Source organism: Cupressus sempervirens, chromosome 9 (assembly GCF_028749045.1).
Source record: "Cupressus sempervirens isolate cs-2001-9-10 chromosome 9, ASM2874904v1, whole genome shotgun sequence".
Taxonomy (NCBI): domain Eukaryota; kingdom Viridiplantae; phylum Streptophyta; class Pinopsida; order Cupressales; family Cupressaceae; genus Cupressus; species Cupressus sempervirens.
The window spans coordinates 830,019,638-830,026,399 of NC_143126.1; the positions used below are offsets into that span (position 1 = coordinate 830,019,638).

General features: G+C 36.5%; 1 long non-coding RNA gene and 1 pseudogene across 2 annotated transcripts; both read right to left on the reverse strand.

The window, feature by feature from the left end:
* Positions 1–2,344: 2,344 nt before the first annotated feature.
* LOC149541248 (uncharacterized) lies at positions 2,345–3,511 on the reverse strand. The gene is made up of 3 exons (XR_016356499.1): positions 3,374–3,511; positions 3,109–3,172; positions 2,345–2,501 (listed from the first exon to the last, which is right to left on the reverse strand). It is a non-coding gene; the product is annotated as an uncharacterized LOC149541248 (long non-coding RNA).
* Positions 3,415–6,469, reverse strand: LOC149541249 (pentatricopeptide repeat-containing protein At2g39620 pseudogene; annotated as a pseudogene). The gene has a single exon (XR_016356498.1). The product of XR_016356498.1 is annotated as a pentatricopeptide repeat-containing protein At2g39620 pseudogene (transcript).
* Between the last annotated feature and the right edge of the window lie 293 nt (positions 6,470–6,762).

Consider the following 6,762-nt stretch of genomic DNA (forward strand, 5'->3'; position numbering starts at 1 on the left):
CTTAACTACGGAGTTTCCTCCATGGTTAAACCCAAAGCTTGCAACCCCATTTGCAAAACCTTCACAAAGTGTTGTGCCTTATGAACCATTCATTAGAAAGCCCCTTAAGCTCATCAATTGATAAGTAGGAGATAATTTCCACAGCAAGTCAAATTATGATATTGCTATCAGGATTTTTCTAAAATTTTAGCATGTTACAAAAGTTTAGCTCCGACATATTGACTTCAAAAATCTTCTAGCTACTTCTTAGATTTCGTTTAGCTCTTAATTGCTTTTTAGAACCCAATGGTTGTTCGTAAACTTCACTTCCTTCCCAAAATGATGCAAGAGCATCCTAGGTGTAAGAGCAATCTTGCATCACCCAAAAATATTTCATTTATGTTTCTAGAATAAGGTTTGTCTCAATGGAGAGTTGTTGTTTCTGGAGGCTTGCTACTTAGTAAATCAGTCATACAAGCTCAGAATGTCATAATTTCAGAGGTGGAGGTTCATCTTGAATAGATCAATCTGTCAGTTGAGGCTCGATGTCATATCATGAGTATTCATGAAGTTATTGCGGATTTTCGGTGTGTAATTTTGGTAGAAAAACTTCATGCTCACTTTTGAAGGCCTTAAAAGCCCCAAATGGGCTTTGAAATGGGGTCAACTACAGCTTGCACAAATTAGGCCCTATAGATCGAAAGTTGAGGATACTCGAATGGGGTTATAATAGCTAATCGGACAAACAGTTCACAAGTTATGGTCTTCCGAAGTTGGGCGCACTAAAATTTCCAAGATAAATGTCATAATTGTAGTAGGCCGGCTCTATATGTATTTTTAGGGTTGGTCGGCCTCAAGGGTTACGGTTTGATATCTAGAAACTTCCCGGGCAACATAAAATTGCATATATAAGCAAGGCCCATACATTATCTAGGACAACTCTGGGTGATAGTTCACAACTCTGTCTTGCAAATTATTGTAAGGAAGGAGCCCATGTGAGTTTGCATATTGTATTTCAAAATACTAAAATTCCGCATTTGTGGCGATAATAAGAAGTCCATATTTTGTTCTCGTAAATTGGTGTTATTTATTTGTTTATGTTGTGTGTTTGTGGTATTAATGGGAGCACTCTTCATCACAAATGAACATTCTTTAAAGGATTGCTCGACTTTCCTTTATTGTTTCTCCGGTTCCATCCTTTGCTTCGGACTACGAAGGGAGTTCTAGAAGTGCTTGTTGATGCCAACATCAAACTTTTGAAAGAGTAAAACAAATTGGACTTCGAAAGACTAAGAACAAGACCGACGTGAGAGACACAAGGAATACATGAAAAGATAGTTCCTTTTGACCAACTATAATGAAAACAAAAGGAAAGGAAGTTGCTACTGATGAAAAAAAAATTAGACAATTTTCATGGTAGGTACCAAAAATGGGGCAACAATATGTTTCCTTATAACCATATAGTTTTGAAATACATCTGCATGAGATTAAAAATTAAAGTTTATCATTCTAGATTCTTATCAAAAACTATATTTGCATGCTTTTCTTGTCTATGAATCTGAATGCTTACAATTACATTCCTACATTTTTAAAACAATTGTAATTATTATCAAAACCTTATTAGCACCTGTTGTGCTGACATTGTGTTGTTATTGGCATGTTAATCTCTTGATGGTCTTTAGTTTGCAATGACTCAGCCCCCTTGTTCTTGGTTGTTTTAATAATCAGAAACAAAATGACTCATAAGTGTTTAAACATTATGAGTTGAGTTATTATAAATTCTGACTTAAGACAAGTATAAAAATTCAAAAATTTAAATGTAGTTGTAATTGAGGATTGTAAATAAACCTTAGATGTGGCATATGGATTGTAAATAAACCTTAGATGTGGCATATGGAACCTTGTCTTCACTAGCACTTGGTACGTATGCCACTAATGCAAAAATTTTGATTCTTGTCATATCAAATGGAATATAACTTCTAGTGATGTCTTTCAAGTTTGTTAGACAAGGCTAAAATAGTCAATTTGACCATATTATGAATTTGGCTGTAATATTCTTTCTAAATGTATGTTTCACCAAGTTTCAAGGGTGGGGATGATAGGGTGCGGTGGGACATGTATGTTTTTGGTAAGATGACACTTTTGGACCATTTTTTAAGGGGTAACAAGGTATGGCTATTTAAGAAAAAAGACAAAATTTAAAAAATATAGAGGAATTTTAAATATTCATATCATAACATTGATATAGCATTCATCACAAACATTGTAGAAGCTTAATACATAGCATTAGACTTGAATTCAGATTTCATGAGAAAATTAATAAACAAATTATCAAAATTCAAATGCTTCCATGGTAGATGAGCGTATATATTATATTAGGGTACATCTGAAAGTCTTCCCTGTCTCCCAGTGCCGTCGTTGGTACATGAATTGGTGTACCAGCATACAAGATGCGTCCCCGTGGAGGAAATTTTAAAGCCTATGGATGCCTCCCAATGTGTTTCTTTGAAATTTGTATGTACCTGATTTTTTTCAAACCTCTTGATTTAAACACATTGCACAATTTTGAAAAATCATGAATGTGCGATAACAGTGCAATATAAATTGTGATTTCAGTTTCACATGTACAAAGGTCATTCTCTTTTATCTAACATCAATCTATAAACCTCATTATGTGAGTTTTTCACTAGCTATGCATATATGTTAGTTAGTGATTACATAATAGATGCAATTGGAATATTTGTTAAGCCTTCATATATGGTTTATTTCTAATTAAAACCAAACAAATCAAAATCAAATTGAAGGAAGAAATATTTGTGAATTCTCAAATCCATTAGTTGTCTTACACTTACCAAACAAAGAGATTTTTAGCTATTCCACCAAGCAAAGGGATGTCACACAACATTGCAAATATCTAACCATAAATGTAGTAAAAACTACATGAACATATATAAATTGTGTGTCTAATCTGACGTGTAGTTTAATCTTAAACAATCAACCTCACATAAGTAAAAGGCAACACAGTTAATCCAAGTTAGAAGAAATATACAAAATGACGAGATTTCATTGTGAGTCCTCTCCCACTTCTTATTAGTCAAGAATATTTCATTTACTTGAAATAGTGCTCACCTTTTGTTTTTTCCAATCCTCTACCAACTCCTCCAGCTTTTCATTGCATACATATGCAGGTTTCCTGAAAAAAATTCAATGAAATCTCTATGTTATCATAAATTAAGTTTGTTGATGGATGCCCTAACAATGTATATAAGCAGTGATCTGCATTGCGCTCTGCATTTATTGTTTTACAAAACCAACAGCATTGTCTAGATTGTCAAATGTAAAAACAAAATAAATTGAAAAATAAAATATAAATCTCTAGACACAAAATTATAACCTTATCTCTTCATTATTGCTCCAGTTCTGACACATTGTGCCTTCTTATAATGTCAACTTATTTTAAGATTGTTCCATTTAGCAACACCATTAATCTCCACAAGAACATGGTGCCTGTTTAACATGATGGAAATGGTCCACATCTCTCACAATAATTTGTCTTCCAACAATCTTGGAGAAAACTTTATTTGCAGTGTGGCAATCAGCACTGACTTAAGGCTTTGAACAACTCTAATAGTTGTTCCAGGGAATGTTTAACAAATCAAATGTGATTTCCAACTTTTCACTATGGTGGCATAGAATCCTGCTTTTCCTCCTCTTCAACATCATTAACTAAATGAGTTGAATCGGGAAAATAACCTGCTGCCTTCATCTCCAAACCTGTTTCTCCATCTTTGCATAAACCTCCTGTTTGCAGATGTGGTATGTCTCCTACAGAAAAAGCATGTACCTCTTTATGGCCTTCAATCCAACTACATCCCGGAATCTTTTTGATTCCTCTATCTTTCATCAATCTCCTTACCATTTGAACCTCACGCCACCTGCCCACTTCTGCATAGATGTTTGAGAGAAGCACATAAGTTGTATCAGTTTTAGGATCCAAATCAAAAAGTAGTGTTGCTGTAAATACTCCCAAGCCTATATTCATATGTGACCTACAAGCACTAAGAAAACACATCCACACAATCACCACAGGTTTAACTGGCATCTTAATGATAAAGTTTAGGGTCTCCCCCAGATAGCCAGCCCGGGCAAGAAGGTCAACCATGCACACGTAATGATCAACTGTTGGTGTAATACAATAAGAGTTACTCATATGATTGAAATATGTACAGCCCTCATCTACTAAACCTGCATGGCTGCATGCCCACAGAACACAAGAAAAGGTTACTATGTTAGGATATGTTCCAGAGCGCTTCATCAATTCAAAGATTTTGAGAGCATCCTTGCAAAATCCATATTGTGCATATCCTGCAATCATTGTATTCCATGAGATGGCATCTCTTTGAAGCATTCCATCAAACACTTCACGTGCCCTGTCTATGCTACCACATTTCGCATACATGTCTACAAGAGCATTTCCAACTATAATATCAGACAAAAGCTCCCCTTCCATTATGCTTTGATGGATATTCATGCCCGGTTCCAAAGCTCCCATTTTTGCACAAGCAGGGAGGATGCTGGCAATGGTTGGGGTATTTGGTTTTACACCTGCCAATTGCATTTGCTTGAAAGTTTCTAAAGCTTTTTCCACAAGTCCATATTGTGTATATCCTGCAATCATCGTAGTCCATGAGATGACATCTCTTTCAGCCATTCTGTCAAACAGTTTGCATGCCTTGCTTATGCTTCCACACTTGGTATACATGTCTATGAGAGCATTTCCAATTATACCATCTAACAAAAATCCCCTTTCCACCATGCTTCGATGGATGTCCATACCCTCATCCAAAGCTCCCATTTTAGCACAAACAGGGAGGATGCTTACAAAGGTTGGGGAATTTGGCTTTAAATCTGCTATTTGCATTTTCTTGAAAATTTCCAAAGCCTTTTCGCCCAATCCATTTTGCGCATATCCTGCAATCATGGCATTCCATGAGATCACATTTCTTTGTGGCATTTTGTCAAACACTTTGCATGCCTTTTCTATTCTTCCACATTTTGCATACATGGCTAACAGAGCATTTCCTACCATAATATCTGACAAAAATGCCCCTTCCATGGCATTTAGATGGATGTCAATACCCTGTTCCAAACATCCCAGATTGGCACAGCCATGGAGGATGCTGACAAAGGTTATGGAATTTGGCTTTACACCTCCCCATTGCATTTGCTTGAAAGTTTCTAAAGCCTTTTCAATAAACCCACTATGTACATATCCTGCAATCATTGCATTCCACGAGATGACATCTCTTTGAGGCATTCTGTCAAACAGTACATGTGCCTTGTCTACGCTTCCACATTTTGCATACATGTCTACTAGAGCATTTCTAACTATAATATCTGACAAATATCCCCCCTCCATTATGCTTTTATGAATGTCTATACCCTGTTCCAAAGCTCCAATTTTGGCGCAGGCGGAGAGGATGCTGGTTGAAGTAGTAGAATTTGGCTTTACAAATGCCAATTGCATTTGCCTGAAAGTTTCAAAAGCCTTTTCAACAAATCCATTTTGTACATATCCTCCAATCATTGCATTCCATGAAATGACATCTCTTTGAGGCATTCTATCAAACAGTTCGCGTGCCTTGTGTAGGCTGCCACATTTTCCATACATGTCTACCAGAGCATTTCCTACTATAATATCTGACAAAACTCCCTGTTCTATTACCCTTTGATGGATGTCTATACCCTCTTCCAGAGCTCCCATCTTGGCACAGGCAGGGAGGATGCTGGCAAAGGTTGTGGAATTTGGCTTTACACCTGCCAATTGCATTTGCTTGAAATTCTCTAGAGCCTCTTTAACAAATCCATTTTGTGCATGACCTGCAATCATTGCAGTCCATGAGAAAACATTTCTTTGAGGCATATTGTCAAACAGTTCACGTGCCTTGTCTATACTCCCACATTTTGCATACATGTCTACCAGAGCAGTTGCAACTACAACATTTAATGAAATTCCTCTATCCTTAATGTTTTGATGGATGTTTATGCCCTGTTCCAGAATCCCCATTTTGGCACAGGCTGGGAGTACACTGGCAAATGTACACTGATCTGGTTGGAAACCTGTTCGTTGCATTTGGTGAAACAGTGTGACTGCCTCCTGAGAATACCCATGTCTTCTGCAAGCTGTAATCATCGTATTCCATGAGACATTGTCTCGTTCTCTCATTTGATCAAACACTTTGCGAGCATTAACCAAACTTCCGCACTGGACATACATGTAAATAAGCTTATTGTGAAAAGTTCTGAATGTAACAAATGCAAATGACTTGGGAGCGATGAAAGAGTTGTACATTTGTGAAAATTCAGATGACAGTTATAATGTGTTAGCGTCAGCGTCGACTCCATTTACATTAGTGGAAAATTTGCAGGAGGTATCGACCAGTAATTTCCTCCTGCTGGCTTTCAGCTAATGAAATGTAAAATTTATACGTGTTGATTATATTAAATGTTTTTGCAGACTGTAGTAGAGCTAGTCTCTTTCTCTAGGGTTCGTTTGGTTCGGGGAATTAAAAAACCCTGGATTTCTACAAACTTTGGTTTATCCAAATCAAGGTTTTGCAAATCTTCATTCTGATTTTTGGGATTTTACTTAACTTGGTTGTTTCACTCGGAAGATGACATGTTTATGCATAATCTTGGAGTTGAAGGCAAATTTCAAAAAGTAGTCCAATCTATTGTTTTTACACTCCTTAAAAAACATAACCAAGTTTTGATTTTCAATTC